This window comes from Ursus maritimus, unplaced genomic scaffold (genome assembly GCF_017311325.1).
Source record: "Ursus maritimus isolate PB19 unplaced genomic scaffold, ASM1731132v1 scaffold_11, whole genome shotgun sequence".
In the NCBI taxonomy this organism is placed as follows: domain Eukaryota; kingdom Metazoa; phylum Chordata; class Mammalia; order Carnivora; family Ursidae; genus Ursus; species Ursus maritimus.
In genome coordinates this window covers 69,757,870-69,779,199 of record NW_024423453.1, presented here as the reverse complement: position 1 = coordinate 69,779,199, position 21,330 = coordinate 69,757,870, and the positions used below count along the sequence as shown (strand labels likewise).

Genomic DNA, 21,330 nt, shown 5'->3' with positions numbered 1-21,330 from the left:
GGGGCTCGATCCCAGAACGCTGGGATCACACCCTGAGCCCAAGGCAGACGCTTAACAACTGAGCCACCCAGGTGCCCCCATTTGTTGTATTTTTAAATGGTGGATCCAACCCCGCTTCCTCTGCAAGGAGCCTGCTGCCACTCCTGCTCCGTATCGGGACTTAGGTCCAGTGGTTTACATTTCTTCCTCTCCTCTCCTTTAATATAATGATTTTAACTGGAAAGATAATTTGAGAAGGTTAAGGAGAATATTTACCATGCCCTAACATAACACCTTGCTTCATTTTTTTGACACGTCTCCTTCCACGTGTATTGATCATTGTACATTTCTGCGATCATGGCATACCTCAGTCCACAAAGGCCGTGAGTAGTATCTACTTTGCTTCCACCTAATTGCTTGGCACTTGGTACAATTCCTGGTGTATTGCGTGTGGTCAATAAGGGGTTATGGAATGAATACTATTTTATAATATGCTGCTTCCATTTAGCATCATAAGAACATTCCCCTTTGTTTCCATAGCATGACTAATTGCAGTCTTTAATGCTTCCACAATAGCATGGGCTAGGAATTTATTAAAGGTTTCCTTATGTCGGAATTTTGAGGTTTCCTCTGTTGTCGTTGCTTTTACTCTTACAGATAATCTTATCGTGAAATTTTTAATGCACATCTTATTTAGCTTTTTTGGTATCTGTTTCAAACAAAAAATTCCCAAGAATGGAATTACTGTGTGTTTAGGAACTTTGGACAACTTTATGATTCAATAAAGATTTCTTAGGGAGCCAGCGCTTTCTGGTAGAGACAATCCATTCACGCCTGCTCTCCGGTGTATATCCACATATCTACTTCTGGAGTGTGTCCAGGTCGATGATGAGGGGCACAGAAGCTATCCCCAAGAGCCCCCTAATTCAGAGCTCTTTGAAGAGTCTGAAGACATTTATTGGAGGCCCACTAGGTGGGGCTGAATAATGTTTTGGTTTCTGAATAACAAAACAGATTATGAACAGAAACGGTGCCTTTCCCTCGGGTCCTGAAATAAAATCCCCAAACCTGGCCCCTATCAGAGCAAAGGCTCCGAGAGACAAAGCATAGCTTCGGGCGATTCTTGCTTTGATGCCGAATGAGCCTCTGAGATCTCCAGTCCGGAGGAGACCTGCGTTAGCTTGCAGGGCTCCTCTAACAAGTGGCCACAAATGACGACAATGCAAATTATCTCCCAGCTCTGCAGAAGTCTGGCATGGCCTCGCTGGGCTAAGAGCAAGACGTCCACAGGGCTGCATTCCTTCCAGGTTCTAGACGCTGCCCACAATCTTTGGTTCATACATGGCCCACTTTCTCTGCCTTCAAATCCCGTGTGTCAAATCTCTCAGACTTATCTCCTATTGTTCTCTCTCTCTCTCTGACCATCGTCTAGAAAGGGTTTCTGCTTTTAAAGGGCTGATGTGATTAGATTGGGCCCACCTCAATCATCCAAGATAATCTCCCCATCTCAAGGTCATTAACCTTAATTACATATGCAATGTCTCATTCAACATGCAAAGTAATGTATTCGTATGTCCTGGGAATAAAGATGTGAACATTTTTGGAGGGAGGGTTAATCTGCCTACTGAGAAGACCTCAAATGGAAATACATTTTTAAATTAAAATACATGCATTCACGGAATATATCACATTATTCGTGAATGATTAATTGGGTGAATCAGGTACGAAGTCAGCATGAGCAGGGAGAACTCTTCCTCACCCCGCTGTATTCAAGAAAATCCTCCAGACGCCAGGTAGATTCTCCAAACCCGCGGCTCTGGACCATTGAAGCTGCCAGTCTCCCCTCCTGTCCAGGTCCAGGCTCTGCACTACTGCCCGCCCCGTGGAAGGTGGGGCCGGAGCTGAAACATGGCACACCAGGCAAAGAGAGAGGACAGGAGAATTGGAGGGAGGACCTGAAGGGAGCCGGAGCCTTGAGAGAGAGCTGAGGAGGCTCCTGTTTGCTAGGTTCTGGTTTATGGTGGCTCCTTTTGCAAGAACAGCATTTTCTTCCTTGGTGGTCTTCATGCCTTGGCCTTCTCGTGCTCCTGAATTTTTTCCACCTGGATCTCACGTTTAGGAAATGGCCCCCTGGAGAGGCTCTCTGATGAATGACCCCGGGTGTGCGAGCGTGTGTGTGTGTGTGTGTGTGTGTGTGTGTGTGTGTGTGTTTGGAGCTGCAAGATGAGATTAACTGAGTCCTGTTTTTTTCATTTGTCACTAACATGAATGGAAGTACAAAGGAGAGTATAGAAGGGCATTCAGATTTCTTTCTGGAAAGCCTGGAAGGTCAAGGTGTGGGCTGAGAGAGGCCACTGAGTTCAGGGTTATAGATCTGATGGCAACATGAGCAGCCAGTGAATTTCTCTGGGGATGCTATGATGGGCTCTGGGCCTGGGGTTCAGGGCTCAGCCGGTACAGCTGACCGAGTCTTAGCTCCTCGCCTGTCCTGAAGGCATGTTGGCACCAGATCCTTTCTCAAGCCCGGCAACGAGACTTCAGACTCACCACTAGATGGCACCCCATCTGCTGCTCTCCCCCCACAGCGCAGCAAGGCGGTCAGAAACATGTGGTCTGAGGCCCATGCCCTCCGTGGAGCAGGGCCCATTACAGGACAGACAGGGTCGCTCACCAAGTTCTACTTCGTACACAGTAGTTTTGCTGTCCCTGGTTTTGCTGAATTCCTGTCCCTGGTTTTGCTGAATTCCTGTCCCTGGTTTTGCTGAATTCCATTTTGGTATCCACCAGGACCAAATGAGGCAGTTTTTGCTTCATTCTCTGGATCCAATCATAGGCTTAAAATAAATAAATAAATAAATAAATAAATAAATAAATAAATAAATAAATAAAAGATCCTTTCATTCCTGGGGCTCCAGAAAGAAAGTGTGAAAACCGATTTGTTTTGTAATTGTGTCTTGCTTATTTGTTTATAGGCAACACGGAGCCAGACTGACTTGGGTTTGAGCTTTGGCTCTCATCTTCTGGGCAGTCCTTTCTGGGCCTCAGTTTTCCTCTAAAATGAATCATCCCTGCCTGATGGGGTTGGCAAAGAGTAAAATGAAGAATGACGCAAGGTGTTCAGCACGGTGCCCGGCACTTGGCAGGCGCTTTTCTGTCTCACTTCTTCCCCAGATGGAGCAGGAGCTCTGTCCCATGCACCTGCGTCCGCTCGCAGCGGTCCTGGGGCCTGGCGTGTAGGCGCTCCTCCACATGTGCTTTGAACAAATGAACAAACTAGTTCAGGAACAGAACTCACTCACCTTACTAGACTAATCTCCTATTACTGAAATACCAAGTTTTGTAGAGGACTCAGCAGATCGTATCTCCTACCTGAAGTTTCTAATAGACTGATTATACGAGACAAGATTAATCAAGGCACATTTAAGAGTAAGCACAGGGGCACCTGGGGGGCTCAGTGGGTGAAGCAGCTGACTCTTGATTTCAGCTCAGGTCTTGATCTCAGGGTCCGGAGTTCAAGCCTCGTGCTGGATTCCTCACTAGGCATGGAGCCTGCTTTAAAAAAAAAAAAAAAAAAGAGTGAGCGCAGAAGCCAATAAATTAAAAATGATTAAAAATGCATGGTACAGACTTTATAATTCAGTTTATAGTTCCTCCAACAGGGCTCAGCTTTTCAAATTCCGACATTCACAGTGCTAGTTTACATCTGTACTGTTGGTAGTAGGCTGGACATTTTGATGAGAAACAAGAAGACTAATTTTGCAGCAGGGACACTGTGCTTACAGGGCCAACTTGGGTGGGAATCCAGTAGACAGCATGAGAGCAGGAAGCTTCTGGGGATGGGATGGAGGTGCCTGGAGACAGAAAAAAGGAATTAAAAAAAAGGGAAGTGAGAAGATATTGAAGGTAACATTAAGCCAATGCACCGTTTGGCTGATGATTTTTTTCCCTCTTTCTTTGTGTGAATAAAGTCACAGAGTTTAAATCTGGAAGCTACTTTTCCTCTCCCACTCCCCCTGCTTGTGTTCCCTCTCTCGCTGGCTGTCTCTCTCTGTGTCAAATAAATAAATAAAATCTTTAAAAAAAAAATCTGGAAGCTACTTTAAAAGTGTTCTGGTTTGATCTCATACCCAAAATAGAAGCCTTTACATAATATCTCTGACTAGGGGCATTCAAATCACTGCTTAAGTACGTTTAGGGACAGGGAGCTCACCACCTCAGAAGAAAGCCCCCCTCTTGTCAAACAGTTCGAATTGTAATTACGAGATGGAAACTTGTCCCTCCCTTGATCACATTGGTGCTGATTCTGCTCTGGAGACCCTTAAATTAAGTTTCCTCCCTCTTCCCGAAGTCAGTTCTTCAGATTGAGAAGAGCTCCTGTCAATCACATCTCTCTCAACTTTTTCTCCCCTAACGTTCCCGCTGCTTTCAGACTTTTTCAAAGGACTCTTGCCTCTCTTAGACCACAAACTATCTGGAGCAGAGCGAGCGAACAATCGCCGGAAGACCATCTTGCGCCTTAGCTTCCCGGCTATGCCATGGCGCACCGCTAGATGGCGCTAAGGACAAGGCCCCACTCTGGTCCTCTAAGACTACTATAAAGATTGCCCTCTTCCCCTAAGAAGTTATCAGTGCCAACCCCATCTTGCGTCGCATCCGTTTTCCTCAGTGGCCACCAGAGGCATTTGCAGTGACTCAGGACCACCCTAGCTCTCATCACAATCCTGGTCTGTATGTACCTGACATGGACATTCCTGTCCAGTACCGGCCCTCCTTCTCTTGATGACAGCATTAGTTTTCCTTTGAAAAACCATTTCCTTACTTGCCAACATGTGGTTCTGGTGAGTGCTGTCCACCATAAGCGGGCCCGGGATGCAGGCCTGGCCGATCAGAGATGCCTCCCCACTAACCACAGTGGATGGTTGGGGTTGGGATTTCACTGGTGTGATAAGGGAAGAGGCAGTGGCTGAAGACCATGTTTATCTGTTGGACAGCATCCACTACTCTGTGGGGAGAAGCTGCCTGAGAATGTAGCCAACGCAGAGGAAGCCCCCTGAGCACTTGTTTGGGTCCCTGATGCATCTGAGACTAAAGCCAGCAGTCCCGCTGGACTTCAGGTATGCGAGCAAATAACTTCTCTTTTCTTTTGCTTAATTAAGTTTGAGTTGGATCTCTGACATTTGAAACTGAAAACTCCTAAAATAATTCCTAACCTGACTCACCCTCCCAGCTCTCTTCTCTGGGGGCACATTTCACTGCGCCCTCTTGGAAGACATGTTGAGAGCTTGCCACATTCCCCGGTATATTCTCACCTCTTCCCTGAATGCCCCGCCCACCCCCTTTCATTAAGTGAAATCTGGCGCCCCTTCAGGACACTGGCTCCCTGCAGCACTCTCGGAGGACGGATTGATTTCCCTTCCCCTCACGTGTACCCCTCAGGGCCAGGACGTGGGTAGGAGCTCGTCTTGCTCTCTACCGCCATTTAAAAACCACTGCTTTTCCTTCTACTCCAAACTCTCCAGCTTCGCTTGAGCTCGGTGTCCACCTGTCCTTACTGCTCACTGATGACTTCAGCTCTTGTCTCATTGACCTTCCCCCCCGGCCCTCTCCCTGTCATTCTCAGCAACTTCAACAGCCACACGAATGATTCTTCCAACACGTGGGCCTTCATCACTGGGGCCACCCTAGACCTCCTTATCACCGTAACCACAACACATCTAAAAATCTCAAATTCATATCCCACTTCCTATCATCTTTTATCCTTACAACTCACCTAACCAGCAGACCTCTGTACAAAATTCTTTGACCTTAAGACTACAAATTCACCCCCATATTCTGGATCCTACGGTCCATCACTGTAATCACTCCCCCGAAAAAATCCTAAATTCCTTGGCTGTCTTTTCTTCTATTACACTCACCATGTTGTATTTTTTAATGACTTATTTACACTGGCAGAATCCTTTTTGCTGAATGGCTCAGGGTTAGAGTTGGTCAAAAGTGAGGTTGTGCAAGATTTGGGAGGCAAAGTGCAATAGCAGCCATCATGCCCTGAAAGTTGTTGTTGGTGAGAGGCAGACACAGAAGTGCCAGAAGTTCCAGGTGGTACTGACTCTTCCCCTGTCTGGGTCTCCTTTCCCACCTGCTGGCATAGCTGATCAGGTGACACCAGGTGGCCCACTCTAGACACTTCGGTGTGAACTCACAGACACAGTAGCAGTGGAGAACCAACAATCATCCTTGGACTTCTACACCAGCCTCCTTTGTGGTCTTACTGCAGTAGCTAGATGTGGCTAGCTTCCAGAATTCCTACAGATGCCCACTCATTCCCCAGTGCTAGGGCTGGTTCATGGCTTTTCTCTGATTCTTCAGCTCTCAGCTCCAAATTTGGACTATTACTTCCCCAGCTCCTCCCAAGATTGTGTAAGTGCTAATTACTATAATAAGCTCCTTTTTCCAGAAAGCTTACTTAGTTCAATCCCAATGACACACTTTCTTTGAGCTTGCCCCAGAGAAAAGTATTGCTGGAGAAAACACACAATCCTACTAACTAGTTATCCTTTAATTCATGACTACATAGTAGTCATCTGATTTTGTCTGTCCAGAATCCTTTCCATCTTCTTCAGGTAATAACACCACAGTTTTGCTGGATGAAGTATCCCCCTCCCACTGAGCAATAGAATTGCTTGGTGAGTCTTACAATAGAATCATTGTCCATTGCCTCAATCTGGCCAATCAGATGCTCTCTCCTTGGAATCTGAATGTGGGGGGGATGGAACCCACTCATCCCAACAGCTGCTGTCTATGAGTTTTTGCTATGGAGTCCCTGGTAATCTGGTCCTTTGGCTTTTCCTAGGACCACGTGAACTCTCTCCATTCCTCCAACAGATTTGTTGCTTAACTTAGCTAGAGTCAATATCCGAGGCTTGCAGGAAACTCACATGGGCACTCTGCTCCGCGCAGCAGTCCTGCTGTGCCTCCCCCGTCAGTTGCAAGGCACTTATTTTACAACTTTCCCTTCTCATACCTCCATTCTGCTCCACCCAACTTTAGGCTCATTCTTCATTCAGAAAATGGAAGCGTGTAACATCTTCCTACTGCCAAGCCTGCAAACCTACTGGCAGTGGACTCCACCCTCTGTGCTCTGGACCCATCTCCGCTTGCCAGCTCAAAGATGACATGCCTCTCCTTCTACTCTCCTGACCGTCACTTACCCTTCTCTGGATCCTTCCCATTTGTCCTCATACCTTCCATCTTTTCAAGTACATCCTTCCTTGACTCTACAACCTCCACTGGGTGCATCCCATTCTCTGCTCCCCATCACAGCAAAACATCTAGAAAAGGTTGTTTCTACTTTCTCACTTTCCATTCTGTCTTCAAGCCACTCCAACTGGGCTTCCATTCTCAATATCCCAGCCAAAGCTGCTCTGGGATTATGGCCACAAATGACTTCCATGTTGCCAAATTCTGTGGCTACTTCTCTGTTCTGCTCTTGTGTGCTCCCAGCAGCACTCAACACAATTAGCCCCTCCCCCATTTTCTGAGATTCCTCTCTCTCTGACACCCCAAACTCCATTGTCCTCTGCCTCACTCATTGCTCTAGAGATGATATCCAACTCCACCATTTTCCCTCCTTTATTTCTTTCATAGTATTTATCATACTATAATTATCTTGCTTATTGTTTTCACATACTAGCTTATTTTTAGTATCTCCTTATATTCACACCAGAATGTAAAATTCTTTGGGACAGGAATTTAGTTTGTTGTCTGTACTGTTCAACTGGCACATAGTAGGTACTCAGTGTCTTTTGAAAGATAAGCATGACATGTTTCTCAGGCCTTTTATCATCAACTCTGAACTCCCTTCTCAACGAGGCCCTGACTCTTGGGCTCCTGTGTTTGTCTCTGCTTAGTCAAGTTTTAGCAAAAATTCTGGGTCAATTGAGCCAAAACTCCCACCCTTGATTTCTGGGCAAATTCCTTACCCTCTTACCCCTCCCTTCCCCAATATCTCACCAGTCTGGCCTGCCTTCGGCAAAAATCCTGTCAAGTTGGTTTAGCCGGAATCCCCTCTACCCCTCATGTTTCATCTTAGTAACTTTCCATCCACTGCCTCTGCTCCTGGGCTATAAATCTTCACTTGTCCTTGTTGTATTTGGAGTTGAGCCCAAGCTCTCTCCCTTACTACAAAACTCCATTGTAGATGTCCTCGCTGAATAAAGTCTGACCATATAGTCTTTAACAAGTATCACGAAAATTTCTTTAAGGATCCTATAGTTCTGTTAAGACAGCCTGAATCCACTGCTATTTTTGGCAACCACATCTAAGGCTGCCTCACTGAAGTACATGTAAATGGGGCCCCCTGGAGTTGTGCAACATGGTGGCTCCCATGTTGGCCAGCACTAAGCAGGGGGAGTTATATGCATTTTCAAACATTTTTAATAGACATGCTATTAAGTCAGTTTTCCTCCTTTCTCTGTGTAGTTTCCTCTTCTCCTCTTCTCCTACTCCTCTCCTCTTCTCCTATTCCCCCTCCCCTTTTTATATAGAAAAGAAATCTTTATACTTCTTCTTCGTAGAAGAGTTTGGGTCCATCCTTCAGGTCCACTGAGTTTGGAATCTTGCTTTTGTCACTCAGCACCTTAGTTACAGGTTACCTGAAATTTGGATAAGCCTGCTTTCTCCATTTTCATTAAAACACTGAACGGGATAGGGGACGTGGGTGGCTCAGTCGGTTGAGTGTCTGGTCATGATCCCGGAGTCCCTGAGCAGCTCCCTGCTTAGCGGGGAATCTGCTTCTCCCTCTCCCTCTGCCCCTCCACCCACTTATGCTCTCTCTCTCTCAAATAAATAAATAAAATCTTTAAAAAAGTGCTGAACAGGATAAAGTCAAGGATAGAGATCTGTGACACACTGGTAGAGACCTTCCCTCAGGCTGATGTGAATAGAAGTCAATCCTCTTTAGACTTCCCTTAGCACATTCTCATCTTATGCACACCTTGCTCTCAAATTGCTCAAAAAAGAATGTTTCAGAATAATGAAAATAATCAAATTGATTCATGTATAGAAGGACCCAACAGGGGCGCCTGGGTAGCGCAGTCGTTAAAGCGTCTGCCTTCAGCTCAGGGCGTGATCCCGGCATTCCGGGATCGAGTCCCACATCGGGCTCTTCTGCTGGGAGCCTGCTTCTTCCTCTCCCACTCCCCCTGCTTGTGTTCCCTCTCTCGCTGCCTGTCTCTATCTCTGTCAAATAAATAAATAAATAATCTTTAGAAAAAAAAAAAAAAAAGAAGGACCCAACAGATTAGGTTTCAGTTCTCATCTCGGTACTTACTAGATCTATGAACCCGCACAGGCCACTCCAGTGCTCTGTGTGCAGTATCTTCCGTCTGTAAAACGAGGGTATCGTGGTTTTGAATTTAGTTGCAGGGCGCTGGATGAGTGGCTCTCTTGAAGTACACGAGTGCTTGAGATTGTAATTCTGTGACTCCCACCAGGTAGGGGCCTTCTCATGAACGTAGTGGTCTTTTGTCATCCCCTTGAGTGTTATTTATAGTAGTTAGACATTGGGAGGAAACCCTATTAACCACCAATAGGATATAAATTACGATATACATACATAAAGAGCTATTTCACAGTAATTAAAATTCATGTGGTAGACAGATTCTTAATGATGTGGAGAAATAAATGAAAATAATGATTTTATTTAAAAAATGATCCCTGAGCAATATGGAAGGAAGTAGATGAAATTGTCAAAAGTGGTTATTTTGGGATGGTAGGATTATTTATAATTTTTTCCATTAATTTTATTTAGCTCTGTGTTTTGACGTCTTTACACGAGTATATATTACATATACTAGTTTTAAAAACCTGGGAAACTTTTGGAGATACCTATAACATGAAAAGCTTTATAAATGTTTATGCCCTTTAACTATATGAATGTTATTTTGAGGACTTAATCTAAAGAAATAATTCAAGTTACAGAATATGCGGCCTACAAAGATGGGAATGTGATGTTATTTATAAAAGTATAACATTGGAAATAGTCTAGCAATGCAGGAGTGATAAGATAAAAACACATCATCTACTTAAAACAAAGGCAGACTTTTGAAATTGTGTATGTAAAGTCTATAACAACAAAAGCTTACGAAGTGAGAAAGTAGAATAGAATTATATTCTGATTGCAACTCTATTGTTTTTTTAAAAAGGCAAAAAGTAAAGCACTAAAAATAATCTGGACTATAGAAGAGTGATTGTTTTGGGTGGCGAGGCTCAGGATCATTGTGAAATGTTACTTCTACTTTTCTACACTTTCCAAATACGAGCGTTTGTGCAAATAGAAAAGAAATGTACATTTAAAACTAAAAAGTACCTGCTTTCTGGGAGGGAGACTGGTGGGTTGAGCTTATCTCTCTCTGAGGAGCCTCCTTGTGGGGTTGTGGGGAGACAGGACTGATAACTGCTGTCCTTGAATATTCAAGGGCCCCAGCGCCGCACCCCAGACTGGGGGCTCCGGGGCCCCAGTCACTCACTCATTGTCAGATGCAGCCTTCTCTGTCCCAGCCCCACACAGCCGGGGCCCCCAAGGTCTGGTCCGCAATGTAGGTCTCCCCCACAGGTGCTTGAAACCCCCAGAGAGATAGGGAGGGCGCCTTCTATCCACTCAGAAAAAGCCCCTTGTTCACTCATTGTACCTTCTCCTAACTCCTTCCGCATGGGACACTTTGGATATCGATGCTGATGCTGACGAATAGCTTACTGAGTTCCTAGAATATGCCAGTGATATGAATCCTCACAGTGAAGTCTGTGCACCCTTGAGAGATATGCAGACTCACCCTCGTTTTACAGATCAGGAAGCTGAGATTTAGAGAGATTAGGCCATTTCCTCGAGATCCCACAGCTAGTAAGCGGCGGATCTAATCGACTATCCCTGGTCCGCGCTGGACCATCATGATGCAGGTTGCGTCCCCAGCCTCGGCTCCAGGCGGTCCTGTCTCCCCCTCCTCCTACAGGTACGACCCCATCACTGGCTAGGGCTGTCTTTTCCCACATCACCCTCCAGTCATCCTTCTCCCCCCAGCTCCCTGAGATCCGAGGCAGCAATTTCAGTGGCCTTTGCGTGTACCCCCCCCCACCCCATGGCATTCTCCCATTACCCCTCTGAATGGCATTTATATGACCAAACTGAAGCGATACAGGTAAGTCACAAGGCTGCAGTGCACAACCAAAATGTAAACTCCAGAGTGTCCGTTTATTTGTCACCGTCTTAGGTGTCCGTCGTGGGGCAGAATGTGCCTGACTTTTCTCTGTATCAGCCGCAGCACCTAGCACAGGGCCTGACACCTCATGTGAACGCAAGAAGTTTTCTGAACAAATGAATGAGAGAAAGAACACGTGGACGTGTTCATGCTATCACATATAGTTTCAGGTTCTTCCTCTGTAAAATAGATACGAGTTGGGAGCTGCCGGAGGGCAGGGAACGGATCGCATTCCTAGCGTGTCTCCAGCACTCAGTGCACTGTCCGTAGACCGGATGTAGAGTCAATAAGCCTCAGTTGGCTAGAGTGAGTTCCCCTGGGCTCCTGGTAGGGGTCTGAGAACGGGCGAAGCAAGGCCCGATGCATGCCAGGTCTCAGAGGACGTTCTGTTGTTAAGTTCCCCAAGTGGATTGTGCCGTATGCCCCCTTAGTGCAGAGGCCACGTGCAAAGTGTGCTCCTGAATCTCCAGGAGTGGTTCCCCCTGAGAGCTGGTCCCAGGCCTCTGCGCCGAGCTTCAAGATTCTAAAACTTGCTCAGGCCCAGACCCAGCTTCCTTTGGAGAACTGAGGCCTGGAACCACCCTGGCTTTCCATCGCTGTTTGCTAAGCAGCTATGAAGGGTCAGGCACCGGAATGGGCTGCGGCCGCTTTTCAGGCAAGAGCCCTTTTAATTGCTTTGAACGTATGTCGGTGGTTAAGGAAATGCAGGAGGGTAAGATGACCCCCCAGGAGCGGTTTCCCACACAGCCCCTGACAGGTGCTCTCTGGGGGAAGGCTCTCCTGCCTGCCCACCTGCCCGGGAATGTACAGCTCAGAATATTCTAGCAAACAGCCTCGTTTTGCACTCATTTTCCTTTTCCCCTCTCAAGTTCCCTCCCTCTCTTCCTTGCCCACCACAGAACCTACATACAATCAACTCTCCAACAGCATTTTTGAGTGGAGGACGGAATGAGCCTTGTCCTCCCCTCCCTTTGCTCGCCTGCCCTCTCTCGAGTCACCTGCGTGTGTGTGCGCGCGCACACACACACACACACACACACACACATTTCCCCTTCAGCCACTCTCACCGCCATGCCAACACAGCAGCCTCGAGAACTACTGGAGTCTTTATCTTATTTTGCTCCCACATTCAGGGAATTCCAAAGGCTCAGGGTCACCCAGGTGCAAAAAGCCCTTCAAACCCTTGGAGTGACTCAGCAGCCGGGTGGTCAGCACAGGACCCAACCATCAGAGGGGTCACCTCCCTGCCTTCTTAAAGGGGCCATATTTAGCAGGTCTGCTCTGACTCAGTGGAAAAGCTTCATTTCCATCAGGTTGGAGGATATCAGGTTTCAACCAAGCGTACAGGTGTTCAGTTGAGAAGGGCTGCTCTGGCTGGAGACTGGAGGGCGCGCCTACTCTCCAAAAGCAGCATGGTGGGTGTGGGGCTGTCCCAAGCTCTATCATCTGAGGTACAGCTGAGAAGTCCCTTCCCAACTTTGAAACTCCTTGAAACAAACTGTGGGAGGGACCGTTGGCAATCACACTCTACTAGAAGTAAGAGCATTTACAGTTTACCAAGTACCTTTACAGACAAATATCGCGTTGGAGCCTCACCACGACTATCGGGGATAAGAAAGATTGTTATTACCATTTCACAGATGAGAAAACTGAGTCCCAGCAAGGAAGCAGAGCTTGTACAAGGCAGTGGTACAGCTGGAACTCAAACCCAAGTCTTCTGGATTCCAGAGCCAATCTCCTTAGTCTTACTGGTTTCCCTCTTTACTCTGCCCCCATTACGATGGCAGATCCCTCTGGTTTGGTAATTATCTCAGTGCTGAATTATCAGCTAACACTTTTGCAGTGACAAGCAGAGGTTCACTGAGGACATGATCACACTGTGACACCTGGGGGAGGGCTGCACCTGAGGACTTGGAAGAACCCCAAGCACGCCAAACCCCACCTGTCGGCCAGGGCCGTGCTGCGTGAAATGAGCCAGCCTACGCCTCGGTACCTATGTTTTGCCCCCCTGAGGTGAGATTTCCTCAGTTCCTTAGCAGGCCATCTGTCTCTCTGCCACCATTTCTTCCAGGGTGACAGGGGACTTCTGTGTCTGCATCCTCTCAGCTTCCATGTGGCTGAGTGGCCAACCCAACTGAGTGTGGCCCGTCTCATCTCCAGGCCCGCCGAACAGCCACGTGCCCCATATTGTCCCGAGCCCTTTGCTGGAGGTGGCCGGGCGCCCCACACTGGCCTGCGGGAGGAGCCCGCTGCCAGGGGGGCATCCACGTCCGGGAGGAGAAGTCCCATCAGGGCTGGGCCCTGCCCTGCGTTATGCCCCTCTGTTCCCAGGTGAAGCCAGGTCACCAGCAACACTGAGCGCTGCCTCAGAATTGTCTCAGGAGCGCCTGGGTGGCACAGTGGTTAAGCGTCTGCCTTCGGCTCAGGGCGTGATCCCGGCGTTGTGGGATCGAGCCCCACATCAGGCTCCTCCGCTATGAGCCTGCTTCTTCCTCTCCCACTCCCCTGCTTGTGTTCCCTCTCTCGCTGGCTGTCTCTATCTCTGTCAAATAAATAAATAAAATCTTTAAAAAAAAAAAAAAAAGAATTGTCTCAAAGGGTCCCCTGCCGCTGAGGCTGGGAGCACAAACAGGGAGGGGCGGCCCCACCCATGGTGGTGACGGGTGCGGCTCCCCGGGCTGCTTACGGGAGCCGCAGGCCCTCTGTGCACCAGGAAGGAGGGTAGCTTCATTTCCCGCCGCCACTGCCCTCACCTCCAGGAAACTCGGCAGCAGCTCCTTTAGCCCGCTATGCTTCCCGCCTCAGGAGCAGAGGCAAGGGACTGCCTGCCTTGTGCTTTCCCACATCTCTCATGACATTTCTCTGTTTCTCCACCTCCCCTAGGGACCCTGCACTTGCTCCTGTGGTAATTACACGATAACGGGAACTGACAAAAATAAGCCAGTGTCTACTGAGCCTATCAGGCTTAGTAAATCTTCGTAAATCTTCAGACCATGTGGAGTAGGTATCGCCACCCCCATCTTACAGCTGAACAAATGGAGACTCAGAGAAGTCAAGAAACTTGACCAAGGTCACCTAGCCGGTAAGTGGCTGCCTGGAGCCCCCACCCCCACCCCCTGCACTTGCCCATGTGGACCTGCTCCACAGTCTGGATCACTATTGACAGTTTCTTCCCAACCCGAATCCACCAATCCTGTATTCCATCAATCAGGCCCCCCAGTCAATACATGTCTACAGAGACCCCACCTCCCCACCCTCCACCCTCCACCCGTGGGCCTGGGCACCTGGAGGGATTCAAAAGGCAGAAAGCCATAGCCCCTGCCCCTGAGTTGCTGAGTGACTGGCTAAGGAGACAAGACAAAGACCAGAAATTCACACCCAAATTCTTTGCCACCCCTGCCAGGTCACTTCCCCACTCTGGGCCTCAGTCTCCTGATCTGCAAAATGAGCGGGCTATACTAGGAGATCACAAGTACAGAATCCTGCTTACCTGTGATCAGCTGAGCACGACCCACCTAATGAGAAGGTGGGGATCCTGGGGCCTGGGGACTAGGACTGTCCCAGGACATAGCTAGAACCAAGCCAAGAAGAGAAAACCACGAGATTTGACCCTTAGAAGAAAACTTGTTACTAAGAAGAGGACTAACACCCAAGAATGGACCCAGTGGAGGCCAGGTGAGTGGGGAGGAGGCTCACTGTCTCCCCGTCCTTCTGTGGCTCACAAAGCCCAGAGGGCATCCTGGTGTGGGCCTCCCCTGAGTTCTTGGGCACCGAGGGAAAAGTAAGCTGTTTGCTTCTGATCCTTTCCCTTCCAGGGTACGGCAGGGTGCCCTGAGAGCAGTAAGCCTCTGGAGGAGTCATTTCGAAGCCGTTCTCCTTAGAAACAAGACACCGGGTTTGAGTTTGGGGGAGTGCAGTGAGGCACCTGGAGATCTGGAGATGCAGGACGGGCCCCGCTGACAGGCTGCCTTCCCTGCAAGGCATCTGGGTACAAATGCTCGCAGCTCCCAGCGTGTCCTGAAGAAGACAGAGGGTTACGGAAGCGAGGGGGTGGGGGGATGGGGTAAAGGGGTGATGGGAATTAAGGAGAGCACATGTGTTGAGCACTGGGTGTTATATGCAACTAATGAATCATTGAACACTACATCAAAAACTAATGATATGGGGCGCCTGGGTGGCGCAGTCGTTAAGCATCTGCCTTCGGCTCAGGGCGTGATCCCAGCATACTGGGATTGAGCCCCACATCAGGCTCCTCTGCTGGGAGTCTGCTTCTTCCTCTCCCACTCTCCCTGCTTGTGTTCCCTCTCTCGCTGGCTGTCTCTCTCTGTCAAAAAAAAAAAAAAAAAAAACAACTAATGATGTACTATACGTTGGCTAACTGAACATAAAAAAAAAAAAGGAAGTGTTGGCATTGGTTCTGGAGGAAGGGAATGAGTGGCTCGGTGATGTATTTTGTTGCAAAGTTTTTTCTTAGTGGTGTTGCCTGTTTTGCCCATGCTAATACGGAAGGCACATTTTGAAGGTGGGTGACAGTCATTGCCCCTCCTGACCCTGTCTTGTAACAGTGGCTTATGATGTTAGATTTGTGGAGCAAAATACCATTTACATGACACTGCACACACGTTCTCTTGATTTGTATGTAGATTGTTATTTGTATATAATTAGAGCGAGGTGGGATATTCTACATAAGGTCCATTTTACAAGTGGGGACACAGAAATTCAAGGAGCTGATTTGTTTAAATCATCCTGCATGACATCCAGGGTGAGGTGAGCGCAAATGGTCCTTCCGGTCTGAAAGCCTGTGAGCCCACATTCTCTTATATTTCTTTTCTCTCCTTCTTGTTCATCCCTTTGCTTTTTTATTTTTTTTTAAATATTTTATTTATTTATTTGAGAGAGAGCATACGTGCTCTCAGAAGGAGAGGGAGAGGGGGCATCTCCAGCTGACTCAGCCCTGACTTGGGGCTTGATCCCATGACCCTGAGATCATGACCTGAGCCGAAATCAAGAGTCAGACACTTAACCGACTCAGCCACCCGGGTACCCTATCTTTGCTCCCTTTATACCCAAAGCTCTTTTATATGTGGACCTCAGTTACTCCTCCAGCTAATGCTACGGAGAGCCACTGCTTTCTCTGCACTCAGCTGGGCTCTCAGAGAAAAATGACCAGAGGGTAGGCCTAACTACTGTCCATTATAGTCACATGAATCTACATTTGTGAGATGCTTTTAATTTTTAGAAATTAAAAAAAATCAGAGGCATCATTTCATCCCTGAGGGGGTAGGTAAGAAGGGCAAATGGGTTTAAAACTATTTCCTAAACACTGCTCTGCCAGGTACTTTACATACGGTGGCTCATTTCTTCTCGGAAACAGCCCTGCCTGGGAGCTGTGCTTCCTCCCCAGATGGGTTACACAGCTTGCTCAAAGTCACTCGGTTAATAAGTCAGATCCAGGATTTCAAAGCAGACCCTTCCATGGAGGTGGCAGAGTGACACTGAAACTCAGGTTTTCTCACTGACCATCTAGCACCATCGTCCCCTCCAGGGCATGGGTCCATCTCACTGTAAATGCAGCGTAAACAACCCTCCCCCCAACTATCCAGGTCCTAATCTCTAGGACTTCATAGGGTGACAGGGACTGGCAGGTGTGATGAATGAAGGACACTGAGGTGGGGAGATTCGCCTGGGTTCTCCAGCTGGGCCCCTGTAATCACAAGGTCCTTAAAGGGGGAGGCAAGAAGGTAGAGGAGGAAGGAGGAGAGGTGAGAATGGAGGCAAGAAGGTGGAGTGGGAGGAAGGGGTCAGGAGACCAAGGAACGCAGGCCCCCTGCAGAAGCTAGAAAAAGCAAGGACACACCACCCTGAAAGCCTCCAGAAGGACCCCTCCAGGGTGGCACCTTGTCCAGTGAAATCGATTTCAGACTTCTGGCCTCCAGAACGCCAGGAAGACAATAAGTGTCTGTTGTTTTAAGCTGCCGGTTTGCGGTCATTTGTTCTAGCGGCCAGAGAAAACTGATACAAGTACTCTTTACCTACTTAAGAGAAATCAGCTAAAGCCTTTGAAAATGTCCTTTTTTTATGCAAGCGATCTATAGTAATTCATTGTATGCAGAAGCCTGCGTCTCTTGGCTGGCTCCTGGATATTTGAATTAAACATCGTTTTAAAATAGTGATTAAAGCCAAAACTGTACCGGACCAGGCTTGACAAGGCCTAATTTTATAGTGGCGGTATGGAACTTTCGTTTATGTATTTGAAAGTGAGTTTTAAAATCTCTGTATCAGACTTGTAATTCAGACTGACCTCCCCTCAGTGTATCCAGGAAGGAAATATACTAAGTACACAGGACACAGAGACTAATACACTTAGCCGGGAGGAAAGAATTAGCAAGTTAATTGCCCTTGCCTTTGTGTTCACTTCCATTCTGGTGAACAATTTTTTGTTCAGTTACATATTTCTGTCTGAAATAGAGGTGTCTAATAGAAAGATGCATCTTTTTGGTAGACAATGTAATTTATCAGCATCATAGGCGTGATATAAATAGCTTATGATTCTAAATCTTTTAACAAGGCAAACATATTAACCATTAGCTTTGAAACCAGTGGGTAAATATAAAGAAAATTCAGTTTGCTTGTTACTCTTCTGCTAGAAGGAGCTGGCCTGTGGATCTCAGCCTTACACTTGTGGATGTCCTTGTGTTTTTGTGTAATCGTTATTCACAAAGATGATGCTTATCACACATAGCTTGTGGAATTACCACTGACTATACAAATGACTGTTTGTAGTAATGACAGATCTGATTGTAACACTTTGGCTGCGAGCTTGGGTTTGAACAGTAGAATTCAGACACCTAACTGGCGTGGCTACGGTGTGAGTCATGGTGGTTATCGTTAGGTATTGATCCCCCTGCTTTCCGAAGCAGCTGGGCAGATGCACGCTGGGGTTCACTCATAGTGGGTTAAACAGCAGAACAGGGACAAGCACCAGATACTTCCAACGGTGTCTGCCATGACTTTCCTGGTGACAGAACTGTCGGCCTTGTGTAAGCACCACGGCGGGGCTCACAGCAGTGTCACCTGCTTCCCCCTCTGGAGCGACAATAGAAACGTAAATAGGAAACACAGACTATAAATTGTTCATGAACTAGTGTTATTTGAATGACACTGACTTGGGATTGCAAGAGCAGCTGGAGACGTCACTGAGGAGAAGATGTGAGGCTCAAACTCTACCTTTCAAAGAGAGAGCGAAATAGTGGTCAATTAAGGGTCAATACAGCCAGCCCGTGAGAGGTGGACTCGTGGGCTTTATCTGAGGTCTGCAGGTGGACCCTGCCAGGAACAGCTTGCGTGCTATGGAAGTTAATTTTGGGTCCCAGTAAATATCTTCTCTCCTCTACATTATCCTCGGGGTAGGACATACATAAACACTGTCAGATAGATTTCTAAACAGTCCACTGCTGTTGCTTGTGGCTTTTGTCACCCCCTCTGGAATGAAGTCACCAGGACCAAGTCTCATTCTTCTGTTGTGGCCTCCTCCACCTCTTGCCCAGCGCTAGAACCTGAATCGAGCTGCAAAGCCAGACAGATGCCAGCAGGAGGGTTTGGTGGGATTTTAAAGGAAAACTTAGGAAGCTAGGGAGTAAGGAAGAATGATTCTTTCCTACTCTCCGAATTTCCAGTGTTTCTCTCTTCCATCTGTTCTTGCCTTGAAATCCCTGCTAGAGTGTCCCCTCGTCCAAGGACAGGTAAGTAACTGGGGGCATCTCTAGAACTGCCAGAACTGTACATGACATTTCAGTGATAACAGACCATTGCTACTTTCTTTGCTTCCATCCACCCGGGGGAACAAATCCCCAAAGACTACTCTACTCTGAGGCCAATGGACAAAGAGGTGAATGTCCTCTTGGGCAGTGGGGGCCTGCTGGAGGGCTGCCATGGGCTACTTAGCCACTCAGAGCCCACAGTCCTGAAGATGGTCCAGGCCTGCCACTGTCTCATACACCTGGTGGGGCCAGGCTGGGGTGAGGGGGGACCGCCAGCCCAAGCCCGAGCCTCCCAGTGTGGTATCGCCGAGATGGGGCTATTTCCTCGCAAGCTGCTCTGCTGGTCAAATCCAAACAGGTGTGTGCGGGAAGGCTGTGAACAGACCACCCTCCCTGTGAGTATTGGGGCAAACGTGCACTCACAGCTCCCCTTCCAGGAGCCAGGAACCCGTCTTACCCTTTAGTGACATTTGCCTCTTGCAGAAGAGGCACTGCCCCAGGAAGGGGGCATGCTTTGGATCACACAGCTGCGGGCAGTGGGTGCAACAGAGCCCTTGGTCCATGACTCCTAACCCACAGCTCCGCCCATTGGGCCACCCCACCCTCCCTTCTACCTGCTAACAGATCCAACTGCTTTATCAAGAAAATACTTTTCTCTTGTTCTCCCATTTCTTCTTCTTCCCCCACCTCTACTTGTTTTTATTCCTATTTTATTTTGTCCTAGACACACACCCAAAATGTTTGGACTGGGTGGGCTGCTATCAGGGACGAACACATCTGCCGGCAGGGCTCACTCCTCCCTAACACCTGGCGTCTGCAGCGGGGAGATGGCTGCTGCCGCGGAATCTGGAGAGGCACAGCTGCGGTGTGGCGCCACTGAGGGCTGGCTTCCTGCCCCTACAGAGGGTCGGGCTGATGCACCCCAGATGCATCCCCACCCTCACCCCAAACACACACGGCCCTACAGCCCGTTTCTGCCGAGTCAATCCTTCTGTGACAGTCATAGCCTCGACCTGAAGTCACACATCAGGAATGGACCGAAAAGGGGGCTTCCGTGGGGAGGACTGAACACAACTGCTCCGGTTTGGAGCCAGAGAACCTTCCTGCCCACCTACGGTGCCTCAGTTTCCCTATCTGAACCATCTACCTAAAAAAACATTGTGCTCTCAGAATAAAAACTTTGGAAAAACCTGAAAAATACAAAGAAAAAATTACCCACAAGTCTCCCATTAACATCTTGCTGTTTTCATATATCTTTTATGTAACTGAAGCACGTTGCATATACAATTCTGTATCTTGTTTTTAAACAGTAATCTTTCCTTATTGTAAATGTAATAGGTATTCATTATGTCGCATTCAGAAATTTCAAACACAACCTATTATTATTAATCTATGCCATGAAGCAATGTGAATGCTACCAATATAATAAACAATGTTAATCTGTTTATTAGGGGTGCCTGGGTGGCTCAGGTCATGATCCCATAGGCCTGGGATCGAGGCCCGTGTCGGGCTCCCCGTTCAGCTGGGGAGCCTACTTCTCCCTCTCCCTCTGTTCCTCCCACCTGCTCATTCTCTCTCTCTCTCTCAAATAAATAAATAAAATATTTTTTAAAAATCTGTTTATTAAGAAAAAGAAATTTCAAGCACAAGGAAAGTGACTTTTTTTTGCTCCACTGAGAAATAATGTTAATATGTTGATGTGTATCTTTTCAGTCTTTTTAACAAGCATAACATACCGAAAGGGGAAAAAGCACGGTAGATTCATACTTTACATGCCTTTTTTGTAACTTTCTTTTTTTTTTTTTTTTAAGATTTTGTTTATTTATTTGACAGAGAGAGAGACAGCCAGGGAGAGAGGGAACACAAGCAGGGGGAGTGGGAGCGGAAGAAACAGGCTCTCAGCAGAGGAGCCTGATGTGGGGCTCGATCCCAGGACCCTGGGATCACGCCCTGGGCCAAAGGCAGACGCTTAACGACTGAGCCACCCAGGCACCCCTGTAACTTTCTTTTTCCACTTTATTCAGCATGAATAATTTTTATGTCTTTAAATGCTCTTTTTCATTTATGATGATAGAACATAGCAAATATGCTATATTTTATTTAACCAATTTTCTATTGGTAGCCCTTTGTTTTGGTTCTAACTTCTCATCAGGAACGGGGCTAACTGTAGCTGAATTTTTGCACTCCCCTGTTCTGCATTAACACCTCCAAATTCCCAGCGCCATCATAGATTATGGCAAGTTTGTACCTGATAAAATGTATGAAAATGCTCCGAGAAATACATTTGTCGCTACACAGATGTGACAGGTTATTGCTGTAGTCAGTGAATTCAGGGAGTC

The 21,330-nt window shown here is 47.5% G+C and overlaps 2 long non-coding RNA genes across 5 annotated transcripts; one reads left to right on the top strand and one right to left on the bottom strand.

The window, feature by feature from the left end:
- On the bottom strand, positions 1 to 4,944 carry LOC103673305. Of its 4 annotated transcripts, none has more exons than XR_005833935.1 (4): positions 4,799 to 4,944; positions 3,760 to 3,830; positions 3,422 to 3,531; positions 1 to 216 (listed from the first exon to the last, which is right to left on the bottom strand). It is a non-coding gene; the product is annotated as an uncharacterized LOC103673305 (long non-coding RNA). The 4 variants fall into 4 exon arrangements; XR_571369.2 differs by lacking the exon at positions 1 to 216 and adding an exon at positions 2,919 to 3,233; XR_571368.2 differs by lacking the exon at positions 1 to 216 and having other exon boundaries at positions 3,388 to 3,531.
- LOC103673306 lies at positions 4,675 to 20,189 on the top strand. The gene is made up of 5 exons (XR_571371.2): positions 4,675 to 4,817; positions 4,971 to 5,093; positions 14,115 to 14,313; positions 14,635 to 14,906; positions 19,716 to 20,189. It is a non-coding gene; the product is annotated as an uncharacterized LOC103673306 (long non-coding RNA).
- Positions 20,190 to 21,330: the final 1,141 nt, after the last annotated feature.